This window comes from Pseudophryne corroboree, chromosome 1 (assembly GCF_028390025.1).
Source record: "Pseudophryne corroboree isolate aPseCor3 chromosome 1, aPseCor3.hap2, whole genome shotgun sequence".
Classification (NCBI taxonomy): Eukaryota; Metazoa; Chordata; class Amphibia; order Anura; family Myobatrachidae; genus Pseudophryne; species Pseudophryne corroboree.
The window spans coordinates 1,153,750,496-1,153,774,974 of NC_086444.1; the positions used below are offsets into that span (position 1 = coordinate 1,153,750,496).

General features: G+C 47.8%; 1 pseudogene; it reads left to right on the forward strand.

Annotated features, from left to right (window-relative positions):
* The first annotated feature begins 5,983 nt into the window (after nt 1-5,983).
* LOC134957101 (5S ribosomal RNA) lies at nt 5,984-6,102 on the forward strand (annotated as a pseudogene).
* Nucleotides 6,103-24,479: the final 18,377 nt, after the last annotated feature.

Below are 24,479 nucleotides of genomic sequence, written 5' to 3' on the forward strand. Positions count from 1 at the left end.
GGAAGGCCACTGCTGTACCTACCTCTGTGTCGTCATTAAGTATACTATCCATCTACATTCTATACCTGTGGTGCATTTTAGTTTTGCAGTTTGCTGACACAGTGACCACCAGTATACTATATATAGCAGTACGGTACGGAAGGCCACTGCTGTACCTACCTCTGTGTCATCATTAAGTATACTATCCATCTACATTCTATACCTGTGGTGCATTTTAGTTTTGCAGTTTGCTGACAGTGACCACCAGTATATATAGCAGTACGGTACGGAAGGCCACTGCTCTACCTACCTCTGTGTCGTCAAGTATACTATCCATCCATACCTGTGGTGCATTTCAGTTGTGCACAGTATATATAGTAGTAGGCCATTGCTATTGATAGTTACGGGCATATAATTCCACACATTAAAAAATGGAGAACAAAAATGTGGAGGTTAAAATAGGGAAAGATCAAGATCCACTTCCACCTCGTGCTGAAGCTGCTGCCACTAGTCATGGCCGAGACAATGAAATGCCATCAACGTCGTCTGCCAAGGCCGATGCCCAATGTCATAGTAGAGAGCATGTAAAATCCAAAAAACAAAAGTTCAGTAAAATGACCCAAAAATCAAAATTAAAAGCGTCTGAGGAGAAGCGTAAACTTGCCAATATGCCATTTACGACACGGAGTGGCAAGGAACGGCTGAGGCCCTGGCTTATGTTCATGGCTAGTGGTTCAGCTTCACATGAGGATGGAAGCACTCATCCTCTCGCTTGAAAAATGAAAAGACTTAAGCTGGCAAAAGCACAGCAAAGAACTGTGCGTTCTTCTTAATCACAAATACCCAAGGAGAGTCCAATTGTGTCGGTTGCGATGCCTGACCTTCCCAACACTTGACGGGAAGAGCTTGCGCCTTCCACCATTTGCACGCCCCCTGCAAGTGCTGGAAGGAACACCCGCAGTCCAGTTCCTGATAGTCAAATTGAAGATGTCACTGTTGAAGTACACCAGGATGAGGATATGGGTGCTGCTGGCGCTGGGGAGGAAATTGACAAGGAGGATTCTGATGGTGAGGTGGTTTGTTTAAGTCAGGCACCCGGGGAGACACCTGTTGTCCGTGGGACGAATATGGCCATTGACATGCCTGGTCAAAATACGAAAAAAATCAGCTCTTCGGTGTGGAATTATTTCAACACAAATGCGGACAACAGGTGTCAAGCCGTGTGTTGCCTCTGTCAAGCTGTAATAAGTAGGGGTAAGGACGTTAACCACCTCGGAACATCCTCCCTTATACGTCACCTGCAGCGCATTCATCATAAGTCAGTGACAAGTTCAAAAACTTTGGGTGACAGCGGAAGCAGTCCACTGACCACTAAATCCCTTCCTCTTGTAACCAAGCTCCTACAAACCACACCACCAACTCCCTCAGTGTCAATTTCCTCCTTAGCCAGGAAAGCCAATAGTCCTGCAGTCCATGTCACTGGCAAGTCTGACGAGTCCTCTCCTGCCTGGGATTCCTCCGATGCATCCTTGAGTGTAACGCCTACTGCTGCTGGCGCTGCTGTTGTAGCTGCTGGGAGTCGATCGTCATCCCAGAGGGGAAGTCGGAAGACCACTTGTACTACTTCCAGTAAGCAATTGACTGTCCAACAGTCCTTTGCGAGGAAGATGAAATATCACAGCAGTCATCCTGCTGCAAAGCAGATAACTCAGGCCTTGGCAGCCTGGGCGGTGAGAAACGTGGTTCCGGTATCCACCGTTAATTTAGAGGCAACTAGAGACTTGATTGAGGTACTGTGTCCCCGGTACCAAATACCATCTAGGTTCCATTTCTCTAGGCAGGCGATACCGAAAATGTACACAGACCTCAGAAAAAGACTCACCAGTGTCCTAAAAAATGCAGTTGTACCCAATGTCCACTTAACCACGGACATGTGGACAAGTGGAGCAGGGCAGACTCAGGACTATATGACTGTGACAGCCCACTGGGTAGATGTATTGCCTCCCGCAGCAAGAACAGCAGCGGCGGCACCAGTAGCAGCATCTCGCAAACGCCAACTCATTCCTAGGCAGGCTACGCTTTGTATCACCGCTTTCCAGAAGAGGCACACAGCTGACAACCTCTTACGGAAACTGAGGAAGATCATCGCAGAATGGCTTACCCCAATTGGACTCTCCTGGGGATTTGTGACATCGGACAACGCCAGCAATATTGTGCGTGCATTACATCTGGGCAAATTCCAGCACGTCCCATGTTTTGCACATACATTGAATTTGGTGGTGCAGAATTATTTAAAAAACGACAGGGGCGTGCAAGAGATGCTGTCGGTGGCCCGAAGAATTGCGGGCCACTTTCGGCATTCAGCCGCCGCGTACAGAAGACTGGAGCACCACCAAACAGTCCTGAACCTGCCCTGCCATCATCTGAAGCAAGAGGGGGTAACGAGGTGGAATTCAACCCTCTATATGCTTCAGAGGATGGAGGAGCAGCAAAAGGCCATTCAAGCCTATACATCTGCCCACGATATAGGCAAAGGAGGGGGAATGCACCTGACTCAAGCGCAGTGGAGAATGATTTCAACGTTGTGCAAGGTTCTGCAACCCTTTGAACTTGCCACACGTGAAGTCAGTTCACACACTGCCAGCCTGAGTCAGGTCATTCCCCTCATCAGGCTTTTGCAGAAGAAGCTGGAGACATTGAAAGAGGAGTTAAAACAGAGCGATTCCGCTAGGCATGTGGGACTTGTGGATGGAGCCCTTAATTCGCTTAACCAGGATTCACGGGTGGTCAATCTGTTGAAATCAGAGCGCTACATTTTGGCCACCGTGCTCGATCCTAGATTTAAAACCTACGTTGTATCTCTCTTTCCGGCAGACACAAGTCTACAGAGGTTCAAAGACCTGCTGGTGAGAAAATTGTCAAGTCAAGCGGAACGTGACCCGTCAACATCTCCTCCTTCACATTCTCCCGCAACTGGGGGTGCGAGGAAAAGGCTAAGAATTCCGAGCCCACCCGCTGGCGGTGATGCAGGGCAGTCTGGAGCGAGTGCTGACATCTGGTCCGGACTGAAGGACCTGCCAACGATTACTGACATGTCGTCTACTGTCACTTCATATGATTCTCTCACCATTGAAAGAATGGTGGAGGATTATATGAGTGACCGCATCCAAGTAGGCACGTCAGACAGTCCGTACGTATACTGGCAGGAAAAAGAGGCAATTTGGAGGCCCTTGCACAAACTGGCTTTATTCTACCTAAGTTGCCCTCCCTCCAGTGTGTACTCCGAAAGAGTGTTTAGTGCAGCCGCTCACCTTGTCAGCAATCGGCGTACGAGGTTACTTCCAGAAAATGTGGAGAAGATGATGTACATCAAAATGAATTATAATCAATTCCTCCGTGGAGACATTCACCAGCAGCAATTGCCTCCACAAAGTACACAGGGACCTGAGATGGTGGATTCCAGTGGGGACGAATTAATAATCTGTGAGGAGGGGGATGTACACAGTGAAAGGGGTGAGGAATCGGAGGATGATGATGAGGTGGACATCTTGCCTCTGTAGAGCCAGTTTGTGCAAGGAGAGATTGATTGCTTCTTTTTTTAGTGGGGGCCCAAACCAACCAGTCATTTCAGTCACAGTCGTGTGGCAGACCCTGTCGCTGAAATGATGGGTTCGTTAAAGTGTGCATGTCCTTTTTATACAACATAAGGGTGGGTGGAAGGGCCCAAGGACAATTCCATGTTGCACCTCTTTTTTCTTTCATTTTTCTTTGCATCATGTGCTGTTTGGGGACTATTTTTTTGAAGTGCCATCCTGTCTGACACTGCAGTGCCACTCCTAGATGGGCCAGGTGTTTGTGTCGGCCACTTGTGTCGCTTAGCTTAGTCACACAGCGACCTTGGTGCGCCTCTTTTTTTCTTTGCATCATGTGCTGTTTGGGGACTATTTTTTTGAAGTGCCATCCTGCCTGACACTGCAGTGCCACTCCTAGATGGGCCAGGTGTTTGTGTCCGCCACTTGTGTCGCTTAGCTTAGCCATCCAGCGACCTCGGTGTAAATTTTAGGACTAAAAATAATATTGTGAGGTGTGAGGTGTTCAGAATAGACTGGAAATGAGTGTAAATTATGGTCATTGAGGTTAATAATACTATGGGATCAAAATGACCCCCAAATTCTATGATTTAAGCTGTATTTTAGGGTTTTTTGTAAATAACACCCGAATCCAAAACACACCCGAATCCGACAAAAAAAATTCGGTGAGGTTTTGCCAAAACGCGTCTGAATCCAAAACACGACCGCGGAACCGAATCCAAAACCAAAACCCGAAAAATGTCCGGTGCACATCACTACTTATAACAAACAAATGTGATGGCCTTCTGTCATATATACACCCATATTAATAACCTTTAATCTTCATATAAAAATACTAGTAAATTTACCAATACGGCCACATATTACGGGACCTAATAACATTATATATGTCAACCAATGCTTTCATATATATAATGAACTTTATTATGTATGTAACAAAAAAACTTTTTTCTGTGCCAATAATATTCACTCACTTAATATAGGACACCAAAATCCTTATTAATTTTTTTTATCTCTTGTTTATTACAAAAGTGGACCTCTTATTCTGGTCCCTGTATACAGGTGCCTTATACCACATCATTGTAATCCCTAGCATCAATCATAAACTGTATATAAATCAGTTTTTATTTTTACTCGCTAATATTTGCCATCGTAGTACAGATAATCCTTTTAAGGAGACTCTGCAATACTGAACATTGGGGTATCGAACTTAGCAATACTCTTTAATTAAATCCACATATTCAGAATGCCTCAATCCAGTGATCGAACATTACCATTATGGTTGCTTAGCAACAAGCTTAAATTTCTATGTAAGTACCAAAATTGTGATTACAACTGTTTATATCACTTTAAATGACACGAATGACGTAGCCTTCGCACTGACGTGCTTTTACAAATCCACACGGCACGCACTTCAACATATCCGGTTGCTGAGCAACCTAGAGACAACTACGTCCTCACTCCACCGTTCTGTTACCTAGCAACCCATTCAATGACACCTTTGACGTCACGCCCGCTGGAAACCGGAAGTGACGCGTAAGACGTGGCTCCCGGATGGACGCGTTCAGGTAACCATGGACATTCAATGCTATGCAAGTATGCCCCTCCCCTATCGACCTTAAATACAGCAGTGCCCTCAAGTCCACACACAGTGAACAAGCCATCTGGTGAAACGGCCGTCTGTGGACAGTGTGTCTGAACCGTGTACAGTTCAGCACACCCATACTCTCTCCTGGTATCATATTTGCCCATTTGGGTCCCTAATTATTTACTTTGCTTTCTGTACAGATACTTTTCTGGATCAAAATGCATATCAATTACTTTAAGCAATTACTTTAAGCAAAGATAGAAACTGACTCTCTATCTTATTTACAGCAGCATAACAATGTACTTTAAACATGTTTAAGCTGTACTGGAATCCCACCATATGAGCGCATCTTGGCACCACATTATTTGACTAATTTATGCTAATAATGCACCTTCTCATATATATTTGATGTCAATGTTAAACTCAAATTTCCTGAAAGAATTGTAATTGGCGTGATACAATTTATTGAGAAAAGTTTTTTGGTGTCAAAGTTAACTACTGATCTCAGGAAGACATTAGGACTTATTTGTTTATCTTGCAATATCAATATCCTACTTTCTGATTTCAATAGGTCTAGGCAGCCCACCTCTCTCATCTACTGTCCACTATATCTATTTATATGACAGTAAGACAGCAGAAGGTGGAGCCCCTACCCTATTCTTTATGCGCTAACTTGATTTCAGTACTCTTCCATTCAGTTGCCAGCAATCTATTCTCTGCAATGCGAAAGTAACAGAGAACCTGTGCAATTCCACTGACCAGCAGAAGTACTCTCTCTCTAGGTAAAAGTCAGCAACCACACTCTCTCATTTGTCCTATTTGGATATATTACTGCCATATTTCACTGGTAACACTCAATCTCATCTGATCTTGGAAGCTAAGCAGTGACTAGCCCGATCAGTACCTGGATGGGAGACCTCTAGGGAATATCAGGTGCAGTAAGTACAACTCCCCAATCGGATACAAACAGCAGAAGTGGTGGTGAAACCTTTGACCTCTTTACCATTACCTATCATCCATTTTTCTAATCTACATTAAGTGTGCAGCTACTCAACCCATACCAGGAGTCTCTCATAAAACATAAAGCATTTTATATTGGATAAAAACACTGTAATTGGAACCATTTTATATAATGTCTATGTGCTTCTGGATATCCACTGAGATTCCAGATCTAAATAAATAATTTTTTTTAATATTTTCACTTCAGGTGCACCTAATATATTACAAGTATCTGTACTCTATGAGTAACTTTGATATCATTTAACATCTCACACTTTTGCTTGTGGAGGTGCCATATATAATTGTGTTTTATATATGATTGTGTTCTTCTAGGTATCAATAATTTTATAAAGTACATAATTAAAAGTTAAGTTTTAATATTTTCAAATTTTTCAAGCGTGCCGCAACACAGAGTCTCTCTTCTCCTCTCCTTCTATAAACAGAAGCTAATCCTTGCCAGGTGGGCCTGCCTGCCTCACTGGATCAGATCTCACATGATCTCCTTGACTCCGGAGGTTCGTTTGTCACTGAGCTGGTGGCTACAGGATCAACAATTGAGCAGGGGTCATTCCCTCTGGATCTCCAACAGCGTCCTCCTAACGACGGATGCCAGTCTGCGGTGTTGGAGCAACACTCTCTTCAGGGTCGGTGAACCAGGGAGGAATCTCTCCTCCCAATAAATATTCTGGAGTTGCGGGCAGTGTTCAATGCTCTGAAACTTGCCCTGCCTCTGGTACAGAACAAGCCTGTTCAAGTACAGTCAGACAATGCCACCACGGTGGCATAGATAAATAATCAAGGTGGCATGTGAATCCGCATGGCAATGTTAGAAGTTTCAAAGATTCTTCAATGGGCAGAACGCCATCTGCTAGCCATATCGGCAGTGTTCATTCCGGGGTCAACTGGGAAGCGGACTTCCTCAGTCATCAGGACGTACACACCAGAGAGTGGAGCCTTCATCCAGAAGTATTTCAACTCCTAGAGGACAAGTGGGGCCTACCAGATGTAGACCTGATGGAGTCTCGACACAATCACAAGGTTCCGGTCTTCGGAGCAAGAACAAGGGATCACTGCTGCCCAAGGTAATAAGGAAGTTCAAGCAAGGAGGAATACTACTTCTAATCGCTCCAGAGTGGCCCATACGGCAATGGTTCTCAGACCTGCAGGGTCTCTCGATAGAGTGTCCTCTTCTGCTTCCGCAACGCCCAGACCTCCTCGTTCAGGGCCCTTGTGTCTACTAGGATCTGGCCCGACTGGCTTTGACGGCGTGGCTCTTGAAGCTTCACTCCTGAGGGCCAAAGGATTTTCTGAGGCGGTCATTCAAACTATGTTGAAAGCCCGTAAACCAGCTTTGGCTCGGATTTATTATAGGGTCCGGAATTCTTACTTCACCTGGTGTGTGGCTAATAATTACGATGTATACAAATTCAGTACTGCCAAATTTTTGGCATTTCTGCTACAGGTCCTGGACTTAGGCCTTCGTCAAGGCTCATATATCTGCCTTGTCGGTGTGGTTTCAGAGAAAGATTGCGTCTCTTCCTGACGTTCATACTTTCACTCAGGGTGTTTTACGGATTCAACCTCCCTATGTCCTTCCAGTGGCTCAATGGGTTTGTCTGTTGTTCTGAGTGCCCTGCAAGAGTCTCCATTTGAGCCTCTTGAGTCTGTGGACCTTAAATGGTTTACACTTAATGTCTTGTTTTTGCTGGCTATTGCCTCTGCTCGACGGGTTTCAGACCTGGATGCCTTATCATGTCGGTCACCCTTTCTGATTTTTCTGATTTTTCACTGTGACCATGCGGTTCTTAGAACTCGCCCTGGTTATCTACCTAAGGTGGTGTCATCTTTCACCTTAACCAAGAGATTGTGGTTCCGGCCTTTATCTCTCCTGGTTTGGCCTCCAAACAGCGGTCTTTGGATGTGGTACGGCTCTCCGTATCTATATGAAGAGAACCGCCTCCCTTTGGAGATCTGATTCTCTCTATGTCCTTTTTGGTTTTCACAAACGTGGCTGGCCTGCGAATAAGCAAACTTTGGCCAGATGGATTAGAATGGTGATTGTACAAACTTATGCGCAGGCTGGACTTCCAGCTCCTGCTGTTATCAATGCCCATTCTACTCGGTCTGTTGGAACTTCTTGGGTGCCTCTTCATGGCGCGTCCGCTGAACAATTGTGCAAGGCGGCTACGTGGTCCTCAATGAACACGTTCATAAGGTTCTATGCCTTTGATACCTCCGCCTCCCAGGATGCCTCCTTTGAACGCTGGGTTCTTGTGCCCACTACAGTGCATCCCCTCCCATGAGGAACTTCTTTAGGACATCCCCGATGTTATTCCCTGTGGAATCCTGTGTACCCCGCTGCAGAAAAGGAGATTTATGGTGAGACTTACCATGGTTAAATCTCTTTCTGCGAGGTACACTGGATTCCACAGGGCGCACACCCTGACGCACTTAGCTTCTTTGGGTTTGTATGGCATTAGCCGCTGGTACCTTCTCCTGTCGTCAGAATGTGGTTCTATGTGGCTAACATCTACTGTCTTTTTTGCCTGCTACTGCATTGGACTAGTTAACTGAGCTGCAGTGCCTGGAGGCGGGAATATAGAGGAGGTGGTGCAGTGCATCTTGGGAACAGTCAGAGCTTTAGCCTGTTGGTGCCTCGGATCAAGATCCAACTTTACACCCCAATGTTATTCCCTGTGGAATCCAGTGTACCTCGCAGAAAGAGATTTAACCATGATAAGTCTTACCATAAATCTCCTTTTTTAACATGAAGAAATTCCCAGACAGTCCGCCAATCATCAATGGCCGCAACTCGGCGGTTCCAGACATTCCTTTAGTCTGGGAAATTGTGTCTCTGAAACATATATGGATGGTCAAACAGGTCTCTTACTCAGCAATTTGATGAGATATTAATGAGGAATATTTGGCACATACCGTGTTGTACCCCAAATCTAGGAATTCGTTATTTTTGTTTATTAATTTTGCAATTAATCTTTTTGTGATCACATTTTCTCATTCACCCTGTTATAACTTATTTATTAGAGCTTGCATCCGCTGTTTCCATAGGTGCGTTACAACAGGTGTGTTGGTAACTGCCTCACCTTTAAAAGCAAAGTTGCCATGAGCTTTAGACCAGGTAGCATACCTAAAGTTTAACACTAATGTGATAACTATTTTTATGATAATTATTTTGAGCAATAGAGTAGGACCTGCAGTACATTAGGGAACTCCAGCACTATTGGTGTGAGACCCCTATAGCCCTCAAGAGGGTCTTCTGCCACTAGCACCCCCCTGTTGTTCCCTTAGTGCTTAATACGCACACACTGGTACTTAGGGAGCCCCTGGACTTAAAACCTCCAGAAGGGGCTCACACAATAGGCTGGAGACCACAAGGTAAAATGAGTTTTATGGTAAGAACTTACCTTTGTTAAAACTCTTTCTGCGAGGTACACTGGGCTCCACAAGGATAGACATAGGGGTGTAGAGTAGGATCTTGATCCGAAGCACCAACAGGCTCAAAAGCTTTGACCTTCTTCCCAAGATGCATAGGGCCGCCTCCTATATCACCTCGCCTCCGTGAACAGGAGCTCAGTTTTGTTAACCAGCCCAATGCAGTAGCAAGTATAAGAGACGACAACTGCCAGTTGCCACAAACACCACACTCTCTCGACAGGAGAAGTGTCAGCGGCTAATGCCATACCAACCCAAAGAAGCTAAGTGCGTCAGGGTGAGAGCCTTGTGGAGCCCAGTGTACCTCGCAGAGTTTTAACAAAGGTAAGTTCTTACCATAAAACTCGTTTTCTGCTGCGGGGTACACTGGGCTCCACAAGGATAGACATAGGGGATGTCCTAAAGCAGTTCCTTATGGGAGGGGATGCACTGTAGCGGGCACAAGAACCCTGCGTCCAAAGGAAGCATCCTGGGAAGCGGCAGTATCGAAGGCATAGAACCTTATGAACATGTTCACAGAGGACCACGTAGCCGCCTTTCACAATTGTTCAAGGGTCGCACCACGTTGGGCCGCCCAAGAAGGTCCAACAGACTGAGTAGAATCGGCCTTAATGTGATCAGGAGCAGCGAGACCAGCCTTCACATAACCATGTGCAATCACCATTCTAATCCATCTGGCCAGAGTTTGCTTGTGAGCAGGCCAGAGCCGTTTGAGAAACCCAAACACAACAAAAAGAGAATCAGATTTCCTAATAGGAGCAGTTCTCTTCACATAGATATGGAGAGCTCGTACCACATCCAAGGACCGCTCTTTGGGAGACAGATCAGGAGAAACAAGTGCCAGAACTACAATCTTCTGATTAAGGTGGAACGAAGAAACCACCTTAGGTAGATAGCTGGGACGAGTCCTAAGAACCGCCCAGTCACGGTGAAATATCAGATATGGAGAACTACAGGACAAGGCACCCAAATCCGACACTCTTCTAGCTGAAGCAATAGCCAGCAGAAACACCACCTTAAGGGAAAGCCACTTAAGGTCAGCTGAACCAAGAGGTTCAAACGGAGACTCTTGTAACGCCCCCAAAACCACCGACAAGTCCCAAGGAGCCACAGGCGGGACACAGGGAGGTTGGATACGCAACACGCTCTGAGTAAAGGTATGCACATCAGGTAAGGTCGCAATTTTTCTCTGAAACCACACCGACAAGGCAGATATTTGAACCTTGAGGGAGGCCAGACGCTGGCCTAAGTCCAGGCCCTGCTGAAGAAAAGCCAACAACTTGGCTATACTAAACTTGGAAGCGTCATAATCGTTAGATGCGCACCAAACAAAGTAAGAATGCCAGACCCTATAGTAAATCCGAGCAGAAGACGGTTTCCAGGCCCGCAACATAGTTTGAATGACCACCTCAGAAAACCCTTTAGCCCTTAAGACGGAAGCTTCAAGAGCCACGCCATCAAAGACAGCCGGGCTAGGTCCTGGTAGACACAGGGGCCCTGAACGAGGAGGTCTGGGCGTTGTGGAAGTAAAATTGGACGCTCTGACGATAGGCCTTGCAGGTCTGAGAACCAGTGCCGTCTGGGCCACGCTGGAGCTATGCGAAGCAGAATTCCTTTTTCTTGCTTGAACTTCCGAATTACCCTGGGCAGAAGTGACACCGGAGGGAACACGTACGGCAGCCAAAACCTCAACGGTACCGCCAGCGCATCCACGAATGCTGCTTGAGGATCCCTTGTCCTTGCTCCGAAGACCGGAACCTTGTGATTGTGTCGAGACGCCATCAGATCTCTGTCTGGAAGGCCCCACCTTTCCACTAGGAGTTGAAACACTTCTGGATGGAGGCCCCACTCGCCGGCATGCACGTCCTGACGACTGAGAAAGTCCGTTTCCCAATTCAGGACTCCCGGAATGAATATTGCCGATATGGCCGGTAGATGGCGTTCCGCCCACTGTAGAATCCGTGAGACTTCCTTCATTGCTAGGCGGCTTCGAGTGCCACCTTGATGATTTATGTAAGCCACTGTGGTGGCGTTGTCCAACTGTACTTGAACAGGACGGTTCTGAATTAAATGCTGGCCTAGGTTCAAGGCATTGAAGACCGCCCGCAACTCCAGAATATTGATCGAGAGGAGGGACTCCTCCTTGGTCCATCGCCCCTGAAGGGAGTGTTGCTCCAGCACCGCGCCCCCAACCTCTTAGACTGGCATCTGTCATCAACAGGACCCAGTCGGATATCCAGAACGGACGGCCCCTGCACAGTTGCTGGTCCCGGAGGCACCAGAGCAGCGAGAGACGGACCTCCGGAGTCAATGAGATCATTTGAGAACTGATCCGGTGAGGCAGGCTGTCCCATTTGGCTAGAATCAGCCTCTGGAGAGGGCGAGAGCGAAATTGAGCGTACTCCACCATGTCGAATGCTGACACCATAAGGCCCAGCACCTGCATCGCCGAATGTATCGACACTTGCGGACGAGATAGGAAGCAACGAATCCTGTCCTGAAGTTTCAGGACTTTCTCCTGAGACAGGAACAACTGCTGCTTGTGCGTGTCCAATAGTGCTCCCAGATGCACCATGCTCTGAGCAGGGATCAGGGATGACTTCTTCCAGTTGATGAGCCACCCTTGGGCTTGCAGAAACCGGACCGTCACATCTAGATGACGCAGAAGAAGTTCTGGGGAATTTGCCAGGATTAACAAGTCGTCCAAATATGGCAGTAAAGACTCACGGAGCCGTTGTTAAACCAAAAGGTAATGCCCGAAACTGGTAATGGCAGTTGCCAATCGCAAATCTCAGGTATTGCCGATGAGACACTGCTATAGGAATATGCAGGTAAGCATCCTGTACAGTATATCCAGGGAGACCATGAAGTCCCCAGGTTCCAAGGCCAGAACTATAGAGCGAAGGGTTTCCATCTGGAACTTGGAAACCTTCACAAACCTGTTCAATGCCTTGAGGTTGTGAATAGGCCGGGAGGACCCATTCGGTTTCGGGACGAGAAACAGCGGAGAATAGTACCCCCGGCCCCTCCGCGCATGAGGCACCTGTACTACGACTCCTGTATCCAGGAGGGTCTGTACCACCGAATGTAGAGTGTTTGCCTTTTTCTTGTCCAACGGGACATCTGTCTGGCAAAATCGATGAGGGGGTCGGTTTTTGAAGGCTATGGCGTAACCACGAGTGACGACTTCCCGTACCCAGGCATCTGAAGTGGTCTTCAATCATTCCTGGGTATACCCTAGAAGCCGGCCCCCCACCCTGGAATCCCCCAGAGGGAGGCCCGCCCCGTCATGCGGCAGGCTTATGTGTCTTGGAAGCTGGCTGACGGGCCGCCCAGGCTCTTTTGGGCTTAGGCTCACCAGGTTTGGAAGTGCGGGCCTGCTTGTTGTACGCCTGACCTTTTGCTTTACCTGAAGGACGAAAGGGGCGAAAGGAAGTACCTTTAGCCTTCGACACAGAAGGAGCAGTACTTGGCAGACAGGCAGTTTTGGCAGTAGCCAAGTCAGCCACAATCTTATTTAAATCCTCCCCAAACAGAATATCTCCCTTAAAAGGGAGTACCTCCAGAGTTTTTCTAGAGTCCAGATCCACAGACCAGGATCTCAGCCACAATATCCGGCGAGCCTGGACTGACGTAGTAGAGGCCTTGGCTGCCAGTATACCGGCATCAGAAGCCGCCTCTTTAATACAACGAGAAGCTGTGACAATATAAGACAAGCATTGTCTAGCATGGTCAGAGGAGATTTCAGCATCTAACTCCAAGGCCCATGCTTCAATGGCCTCTGCAGCCCAAGTAGCTGCAATAGTGGGTCTTTGTGCAGCACCCGTGAGGGTGTAAATTGCTTTCAGACAACCCTCCACACTTTATCCGTAGGCTCTTTTAGAGACGTGACGGTGGTGACCGGTAGAGCTGAGGAAACCACCATCCTAGCCACATGTGAGTCCACTGGAGGAGGCGTTTCCCAATTCTTAGACAGCTCCGGCGCGAGGGGATAGCGAGCCAGCATCTTCTTTTGAGGCACAAACTTCGTACCCGGGTTTTCCCAGGGTTCCTGACGTATATCAATTAGGTGGTCAGAGTGAGGTAAAACTTGTTTAATCACCTTCTGACGCTTGAACCTATCTGGTTTCTTAGGAGGAATGGATGGCTCGGGATCATCCGTAAACTGTAAAATCAACTTAATAGCCTCCAAAAGATCAGGAACATCCACATGTGAACCACCCTCCCCATCAGCCGTATCTGAGTCAGAGCCTGTGGGGTCAGTGTAAGTGCCGTCTTCATCCGACGAGGTGTCAGTGACAGCAGTGGATCGTGAGGACCACTTGGACATGGGCGAGCACCGGTCAGACTTTTTAGTAGTCAAGGACTGGTTCAACTTCTTTATTTGAGCAGATAAATCGTCCGCCCACGGCGGGTTAGCTGCAGGGACCACAAACGGTTGTACCGGCATTGGGGATCCCATAGGGGGTGTTAGTTTATGAACTAGCGTATGCAGAAGCGTGGAAAAAGTGGCCCACGGCGGGTCATTATTTGCCCCCGTTGCCACCGTCCAACTGGGGGGCAAGGAGCTTCAGAACCAGAGCCCAAAGCTGCTATATTCTCCTCATAGGTATCTGCGGCTTCAGCAACACCGGCAGTGTGTTCAGCCCCAGAACCGTTACCCTCAGAAGCAGACATGATATAACTTGCAGTATCAGGTAACACAGTACAATTATCAGCAGCATGATACCTCTAGCCCAAATCCCTGCACAGTGTAGTCAGCACCAGCAGAGATAAAGGAGAGATATGGTGACTAAATCACAGAGAAAAATACGTAATACAGTATATCTTTGTGAAAATCCTATATTAGATAAAACCTGATGCACCAAGCCCCCTCAGGTTATAGAATATAGGGATAGCAGGTTGAGTGAAAGACACGAAATGGACACCACTCAGCTATCAAATGCACACACAAATAGTCACAGTCTGTACAATGCAGAGGTTATTACTAACAATAATACTGCACTGGACTAGCTTACACAGCTATATAACAATAGATATAACAGTACACAGTAAGAACTGGATGTATATCACAGGGTAATTGTACTAGAAAACCCTGACTAAGTGCACTCTTTCTTAACTAACACTGACTAAAAAAGGCAGGTAGAATACTTAAGTGTCTTGTAAAGTCACAGCACTGACAACCAGGCGGCTTTACATAGGAGGATTTGCCCAAGCATTCCCAAGAACAGTGAGCTGAGTGATAATGGCGCCGCAGACACTGCCAGGGAGTGAGGGAGAGACAGATATGCAGCTCCAGGGCGGGAACATTTGCGGGAAATGGCGCCCTGGGGCTGGGGGAGGGGCTCCAGGTCTAAGCCTTATCCCCTTTGCTGGCAAAACCACCATGTACTGTGGGCTACTTGTAAAAAAGATATATACACACAAAATCCGGCGCAATTGTTGTTGTGAAGACGCCTGCTGCTATGTCCAAAAGGCTGGGTTCACAGCCTGAACAACAACATACAAAAAATACAAGGACAGCGCTGGCACATTCACATTAAAATTAATTGTTTTTAATGGTGATCTAGTGGGATCGCCTGTACTGCCACAGTGTCCACTGCCAGTGCGCGCGCTCCGCCTCTCACCGGCAGTGCCAGATCGCGATAAAGTGTGGGTCCCACGAGCGGGACCCACTTACCTCCTCCCGAAGTGCGGCCACGCGATCCCGGAGAGCCCCAGCCGTGTGTGACTAACTTGGAAGAAAATCGGAGCCTCCTGCTGTAGGTACCCGGCAACCAGGGCACGGGAGTGTACAGCGACGCTGGGGGAGAGATGGAGCTGCAGCAGGCAATGTCTACTGACATCCAGCACAATCTGTGCCTCTGCTGCAGCCCTTGTAGTCTTCTTTTTTCCTCAGAAAAAGCTTTTCTAGAGCTGCTGTGAGCAGTTCTACCTGTCACATGCTTGCACTGCAAGCACCAACTACAAACTGAGCTCCTGTGCACGGAGGCGGGGTGATATAGGAGGCGGCGCTATGTATCTTGGGAAGAAGGTCAAAGCTTTTGAGCCTGTTGGTGCTTCGGATCAAGATCCTACTCTACACCCTTATGTCTATCCTTTATCACTGACCTGGTTTGGAAGTGTTGTGGACTCAGGGTTTCTTCCGGTGACCGGGAAGAGGAACCGCTACTGGGTCGCAGTAGAGATGGCCGGATGTAGGTCTTCCTCATACAGGATTAGGACGGTAGGCAGGAGGCACGGGTGGATGCTTGAAGGTTTCCTGAAAAACAAGACTTGTAAAGGTGCTGGTGAATTGGTGGAGAGTACCAAAAGCTTACTGTGAACGATGTTGAGGTGCTGGAGGCACTGAGGTGCTAGAGGCACTGAAATGCTAGAGGTACTGAGGTGTTTGAAGGCGCTGAGGCGCTTAGAGACGTTGAGGTGCTTGGAGGCACGATGGTGCTGGAGGCACGGAGGTGCTGAGTGCTGAGGCACGGAGGTGCTGGAGGCATGGAGGTGCTGAGGCACGGAGGTGCTGAGTGCTGAGGCATGGAGGTGCTGAGGCACGGAGGTGCTGAGTGCTGAGGCACAGAGGTGCTGGAGGCACGGAGGTGCTGAGTGCTGAGGCACGGAGGTACTGAGGCACGGAGGTGCTGAAGGCACGGAGGTGCTGAGTGCTGAGGCACGGAGGTACTGAGGCACAGAGGTGCTGAGTGCTGAGGCACGGAGGTGCTGAGGCACGGAGACACGCGACGCTGGAAGCACGGGACGCTGGAAGCACAGGACGCTGGAAGCACAGGATGCTGGAAGCACGGAATGCTGGAAGCACGGAATGCTGGAAGCACAGGAGCTCTGGAGATCACTGGTACGGTAGTAGCGATGATACTCAGGCGCCGGAGCTCTGCCCGGCATCTGGATTTGTACTTCCCGCCAGCCCCTGATTGGAGAGGCGCTGATGACGTCACCCATCCTCGGAGACGTCGGACGCGCCCGCGACGTCCACCCTATGGACGCCGGACGGCGCCGGGCGACAGAAACCGTCAGCGGGGACGGCCGCCCGGGCAGCCAGCAGCCTCGGAGGGACAAGCCCGGCGGCCGCGGCGGGGATCTGACAGTACCCCCTCCTCTAGGAGTGGCCCCTGGACACTTCCCCGGTTTTGTAGGATGTCTAGAATGGAAAATCCGGACTAGTCGAGGAGCCGAGACCTCAGAAGCCTTTATCCAACTTCTCTCCTCCGGACCGTACCCTTTCCATTCCACCAGATATTGCAGATTCTTGTGAAGGTAACGAGAGTCCAGAATTGCTTTGATCTCAAAGTCTGTTCCTGTTTCAGCTTCCACGGAGGTGGAACTAGAGGATTTTGAATGAAAACGATTAAGGACAAGAGGGCGAAGAAGAGAAACATGGAAGGCATTTGGAATACGCAGGTGAGAAGGTAAACCCAACTTACAGACCACAGGATTCAGGACTTGTAGAACAGGGTAAGGACCGATGAATCTTGGAGCAAACTACATAGTGGGCACCTTTAAGCGGAGATTACGTGTGGACAGCCATACCCTACCACCAACCTTGTATTGAGGAGCGGCTCCTCGTTTCTTATCGGCGTAGAACTTGTATCGGACAGAGACTTTTTTAAGACTAGCATGTATCCCACGCCAAATTCGTCCGAAGTGTAGTAGAGTGGACGTTACAGCTGGAACCTCTTCTATCGGAAGACTTGGTAATTCCGGAACACGTGGATGGAACCCATAGTTGACGAAGAATGGAGATTCACCAGTGGAAGAATGAAATGAATGGTTATGGGCAAACTCCGCCCAAGGTAACAACTCCACCCAGCTGTCCTGTGAAGGGGAGAGATAAAGACGAAGGAAAGTCTCTAGATCTTGATTGACTCGTTCGGTTTGTCCATTCGTTTGGGGATGATAAGCGGATGAAAACTTAAGTTTAATCTGTAAGGACGAGCAGAGGGCTTTCCAAAACCTCGCGGTAAACTGTGCCCCACGATCAGAGACTATTTCCTGAGACAACCCGTGCAACCGAAAATGTTCTCGGATGAATAGTAGAGTTAGTTTCAGAGCTGTCGGTAGACCAGTCAATGGAACGAAGTGTGCCATCTTCGAAAAACGGTCGACGATCACCCAGACGGTGTTGCAACCTTTGGAACAGGGCAAGTCAGTGATGAAATCCATGGAAATGTGAGTCCAGGGTCTCACAGGGATAGGTAGAGGACGAAGCAACCCAGCAGGAGGCAGGCGAGGAGATTTATGTTGTGTACACTGTGGACAAGAATTAACGTAATCCTGTACATCTTTCCTCATGGTCTCCCACCAGTAAGACCTTTGCAGAAACTTATACATCTTCTGGGCACCGGGATGACCATAAAACTTGGAGTTATGGGCCCACTGTAGAATTCTTGGCCGAAATCTAGCTGGTACGGACATTCTTCCAGGAGGAGGAGCTGGAGTAGTTATAGCAGCGGAGACAGAAATTGGATTTAGAATTAAACTCCGCTCGAAAGATTCATCCTCGTCTGTGGAAATCTGTGAACGGGACAGCGCATCCGCTTTAGTATTGAGAGTCCCGGCCCGGTACTTGATAACAAAAGAAAATCGAGTAAAGAAAAGTGCCCATCTCGCTTGACGAGGTTTCAAGCATTGTGCGGATTTGATATACAACAAATTTTTGTGATCCGTGTAAATTGTAAACACATGTTTAGCCCCCTCCAAGAGATATCTCCACTCTTCCAAGGCGGATTTAATTGCCAAAAGTTCCTGGTCTCCAATAGTGTAATTTCGTTCGGCCGGAGAGAATTTCCGAGAGTGGAAGCCACACGGATGTAATTTCTTATCAGAGGAGTACTGAGAGAGAACGGCCCCAACTCCAACTGAAGATGCGTCAACCTCTAGGAAGAAAGGTTCATCGAAATTTGGTTGTTGGAGAACTGGAGCGGACATGAAAGCTAACTTCAAGTGGGAAAAGGCCTCAATGGCTTCGGGAGGCCACAAACTTGGATTAGAGCCCTTTCTCGTCAAGGCAGAAATGGGTGCAACAATGGTGGAGAAACCTCTAACGAATTTCCTGTAGTAATTCGCAAAGCCCAGGAATCTTTGTATTGCTTTTAAAGAGAGAGGCTGAGTCCAGTCACGAATGGCAGCGAGCTTCTCCGGATCCATGCGAAGCTCCGTCCCCGAGATGATATAACTGAGGAACGGAATTGATGTTACTTCGAAGGTACATTTGGAGAGCTTAGCATAGAGATGATTCTTTCGTAAACGGTGGAGTACTTCTTTGACTTGAGTCCTGTGTTCAACAAGATTTTTGGAAAAAATCAGTATGTCGTCCAAATATACCACAACACTTTGATATAACATGTCTCGGAAGATTTCGTTGACGAATCCCTGGAAAACAGCAGGAGCATTACTAAGGCCGAACGGCATCACCAGGTATTCGTAATGCCCATCCCGGGTATTGAAGGCGGTCTTCCATTCATCCCCTTCTCAGATGCGTATAAGATTATAAGCTCCTCTCAAGTCGAGTTTGGAGAAAACGCGGGCGCCACGAACCCTATCAAATAACTCTGTGATTAGTGGCAAGGGGTATTTATTCTTGATGGTGATATCGTTTAAGCCGCGGTAGTCGATACATGGTCTCAACCCCCCGTCCTTCTTCTTCACGAAAAAGAAGCCCGCTCCAGCAGGGGAGGAAGAGGAGCGAATAAATCCCTTGAGCAGATTGGACTTAATATAGTCTGACATAGCTTGAGTCTCGGGAAGTGACAGGGGATATGTGCGACCACGAGGTGGCGTCTACCCTGGGACAAGGTCAATAGGGCAGTCCCAAGGCCTATGAGGTGGTAACGGATCAGCTGCCTGTTCCGAAAACACATCTTTGAACCGTTGATACGCCTCTGGAATATGCTCTTCATCCATCTTAGAAGAGACACGGAGCGGACAAACGGGAGTGAGACAGTTAGTGTGACAAAAGGAACTCCAAGACAGAATTTGAGAAGACTTCCAGTCAATGTGGGGATTATGAATTTTAAGCCAAGGCATTCCAAGGACCAGATCGTGATGCATTTCTGGAATCACCAAGAGTTCCAGACTTTCTTGATGTAGGGCCCCGACCTGCAGCTTAACTGGCTCCGTGCGCCACATTATGAGACCCTTGGAAATCCTAGTACCGTTGATAGCCGTCAACGAAATAGGCCGCGCGATAGGCCGTAACTTTAAATCCATGCTTTGGACACAGGAGGAAGAAACGAAGTTCCCCGCAGCTCCGGAATCCAACAGGGCTTCACAAGATTTGGAGACTGAATTGGTGATTAAAGTTACAGGAAGCAAACAGTCCAAAATTGGAGAAGATTTAGTCGTGACCCCCAGCTTGACTCCTCCGGAACAAGCTAGGCCTGCCCATTTCCCGGACGGGATTTACAAAACTTGAGGAAATGATCTGCGGCTCCACAGTAAAGGCAAAGTTTACCCTCACGACGACGCTGACGTTCTTCCGGAGACAGTCGGGATCGGTTAATTTGCATGGGTTCGTCCAAACTAGGCACAGCCACCGGTCTAGGAGTAGGATTCCGGAACCTGGAACGATCTGAACGGCTACGCTCTCTTCCACGCTCCTGCATCCGAAGATCCACCTTGACGCAAAGGGAAATCAACTCTTCTAATGGATCCGGCAGATCCCTTGTGACCAACTCATCTTTCAGCCGATCGGAAAGACCGTTCCAGAAGGCAGCCCTCATAGTGTCATTATTCCAGCGCAATTCAGAGGCAATGGTCTGGAAATGAACCACGTACTGACCCACGGAACGGGAGCCCTGACGAACACGGAGCAAGTCGGAAGAAGCAGTGGTCATCCTGCCGGGCTCATCGAAGATTCTTCGAAAGGACGTGATGAAGTTGGTGTTGTTGGAAACCACGGGATCAGATCGTTCCCATAACGGAGACACCCAATCCAACGCTGACCCTTCAAGCAGGGAAATGATATACGCTACCTTAGAGCGATCCGTAGGGAAATTATGAGAGAGCAGCTCGAAGTGCACCTCACACTGATTTAAAAAACCACGGCAATTCTTTGGGTTCCCATTATAGAGGGAAGGAGTAGGAAGCTGAAGACGTGACCTGGTACGGCCGGAGGTTGGACATTACTGGAAATAGCAACTGGAGCAGTTACGGGAGCTGGACCCGGAATTGCGGAGGCTAAGGATGCTTGGATTTGATCCAATCGGCCAGACAATTCCTGGAGATATTGCATCACCTGACCCTGTGTCGCCTCTTGAGACTGAACTGGGGAAGCCAAACTTTGGATGGCACTCGACTCTGTGTTCCGATCCGCCGGGTCCATGTGGCCTGAGTATACTATCACTGACCTGGTTTGGAAGTGTTGTGGACTCGGGGTTTCTTCCGGTGACCGGGAAGAGGAACCGCTACTGGGTCGCAGTAGGGATGGCCGGATGTAGGTCTTCCTCATACAGGATTAGGACGGTAGGCAGGAGGCACGGGTGGATGCTTGAAGGTTTCCTGAAAAACAAGACTTGTAAAGGTGCTGGTGAATTGGTGGAGAGTACCAAAAGCTTACTGTGAATGATGTTGAGGTGCTGGAGGCACTGAGGTGCTAGAGGCACTGAAATGCTACAGGTACTGAGGTGTTTAAAAGGCGCTGAGGCGCTTAGAGACGTTGAGGTGCTTGGAGGCACGATGGTGCTGGAGGCACGGAGGTGCTGAGTGCTGAGGCACGGAGGTGCTGAGTGCTGAGGCACGGAGGTGCTGAGGCACGGAGGTGCTGAGGCACGGAGGTGCTGAGTGCTGAGGCACGGAGGTACTGAGGCACGGAGGTGCTGAGGCACGGAGGTGCTGAGGCACGGAGACACGCGACGCGATGCTGGAAGCACGGAATGCTGGAAGCACAGAATGCTGGAAGCACAGGAGCTCTTGAGATCACTGGTACGGTAGTAGCGATGATACTCAGGCGCCGGAGCTCTGCCCGGCGTCTGGATTTGTACTTCCCGCCAGCCCCTGATTGGAGAGGCGCTGATGACGTCACCCGTCCCGGAGACGTCGGACGCGCCCGCGTCGTCCACCCTATGGACGCCGGACGGAGCGCCGGGCGACAGAAACCGCCAGCGGGGACGGCCGCCTGGGCAGCCAGCAGCCTCGGAGGGACAAGCCCGGCGGCCGCGGCGGGGATCTGACATCCTTGTGGAGCCCAGTGTACCCCGCAGCAGAAAAAACCTTAATTGTAGTAGCTGGCAAGGCAACAGTTAACAGCAGACAGACTGGATATTGAAATGGTAACTGTAGATAGGCTTGACGAGATATGATGACTGAAGACTGCAGGACCGAATATGGGGGGTCATTCCGAGTTGTTCGCAATATTTTTCGCTCGCACAACATAATCGCACAATTGCGATTATGTTGTAAAATTGCGAACATCCGCCCACATCGTAATTTTGCAATTTCGCACGCAGTACTACACATGGTAGGCGTATGCCAAAATACATCGCATTATTGCGAAACCAACGCATACGCACAAACATCTTTGCAAAAATACGATGTAATCGTAGATTTACGCATTCATCTTAAATATGCTAAGGTTTGTGCAAACAAACGCACAGCAATGGTATTTATCTACTAATTTAGATGACACCTTGCAATTCAAACTCAGCAAGCGTCCCTCAATTAAAATTCCAATTAGTGTAATTGATTGTGTGCATGACCAATTAAGTCTGCAAAGAATACCTCAAGAACACTTTGTATGCATAATTGGACATTACCATGTTTATTTTTAAAGAAGTGCAAGAGATGTGTAAGCCGTGCCTGCCCAAAATGTAAATAGTTAAATTTGGTGTGGATGTTTAGTGTGTGAATGTATGTGCTTACATGTTTTTTAAATAAATAAGCTACTAACTAACCTAATTTGTATGTATTAAATAAGACTTTTTCTCTTTTTTTTTTTTGGTTAGTTTTTTTGTTAGTTAACCAATTTCTGATTTGTAATATGCTTTAATTTTTGGACAATCAAAACATCACAAGCGCATAACGGTTCAAATTTTGTTTTTATTTTGAAAAAAAAATGTTTTTTATTTTATTTTATTTTTCAAATAATTATTTTTAAACAGTTTTTAAACTAATAAGTTTTATTTTTTTAGAACAATTTCTTTTAAATTTTTTACCTCGGCCAACATGGCCTCCAAATTCTCCTGCATTCTGGAAATTATGGCTGACAGGCTTGAGGGATCTCCAATGGCAACATCTGAAATGCAGAGTAAAAATGATATTTAAAATAAAATCACATTACCTATTACATCACAATTCCACAAAGCACACTTTAATATAAAATGATATACATCATGGATGTATAAATTTCAAAACAGTAGCATAACAACACACAAGCATACTCAGCAATGTTTTTTTTGAGAAATTGTCAATGTGTAAAAGTTTAACACACCATGATGTACATTTCCTAAGATGGGAGTTATATTTAAGATGTGATGTTGCCCATAGCAACCAATCACATTAAACTTATCTTCTAGAAGGTGTTAAATTACAGAGAAGTTGTTATTGTTTGTTTGCTATGGTAAACATCCAAGCTTGAATCACACCCCCAAATTAGTACATGTAACCCCATACTGGTCTTCTTTCACATCTGTAGTGAAGCAGACTTTTTTTTTGTGCTGTTTTCACCTGCATCATCATACTGCATATCAACATCTTCAGAAGGACAACATATCCTAGCATGCCCACACTCCCTGTAAGCCTGCCTTACATCAAATATCAGGTCAAACATGTTTTAAAAAAGCAAATAAGTATTTTGTGAGTGTAACTTTCATAACACAAATCATTGTGTCGTTAGTCTGGCTAACAAAGTGACTCCTGCGACTTTTGTTTGTAAATTTTGCAATACCCAAGCTCAATTGTAAAAGTAAAAACACACCAAAAAAAACTCTCAGGTCTAAATGTGTTGCATAAAATGTTTCACATACAAACCTTGTTGTGCAGGCAAACCTGTCAACATAGTGATTAACAACCAGATGTACACACTGTACATATAATGTCCCGCACACAAATGTGAATGCATCATCCATACCATGATGAAGAAGACAAGCATTTAACCTAGACAAAAGATTGGCCACAGTACAACACTGCATTTTTTAAAAAGTTTCTATTTATTTTATAATTTAAAAATAATGAATGTGTGGGAACTTACTCTCCTCTGCCACTTGGCCACTTCCCTCTAGTGGCTCCGGGGCCTCTGCTGCCCATTCGGTCAGCGACGTCGGCTGGCTGGGTGATGGAGGCTGGATGGGGGATGGTTGCTGGCTGGGGGATGGAGGCTGGATGGGGGAGGTTGGCTGGATGGGGGATGGGTGCTGGATGGGGCAAGGAGGTAGGATGGGGGAAGGAGGGTCCAATTGGGTGAGAGGATGGAAGGGGGAGGTAATTTCAGAGGGTGTTTTGGAATTATAGGGTGAGGGTGGTGGTGATATTTTTGGGGACACAGAGGGGGAGGGTGGCAGAGAGGGGAATTTGCAAAGAGAGTTGCCTTGGGCTGGAGAGGGAGTGTGGGCTGGAGAGGGGGATTGGGAAAGAGAGTGGGCTTGGGCTGGAGAAAGTGAGTGTGAAAATGAGGCTGAGTTGGGTGGAGAGGGTGAGGTGGCTGGAGAGTGGGATTGGGCAGGAGAGGGTGAGGTGGCTGGAGAGTGGGATTGGGCAGGAGAGTGGGATTGGGCAGGAGAGGGTGAGGTGGCTGGAGAATGGGATTGGGCAGGAGAGTGGTATTGGGCAGGAGAGGGTGAGGTGGCTGGAGAGTGGGATTGGGCAGGAGAGTGGGATTGGGCAGGAGAGGGTGAGGTGGCTGGAGAGTGGGATTGGGCAGGAGAGTGGGA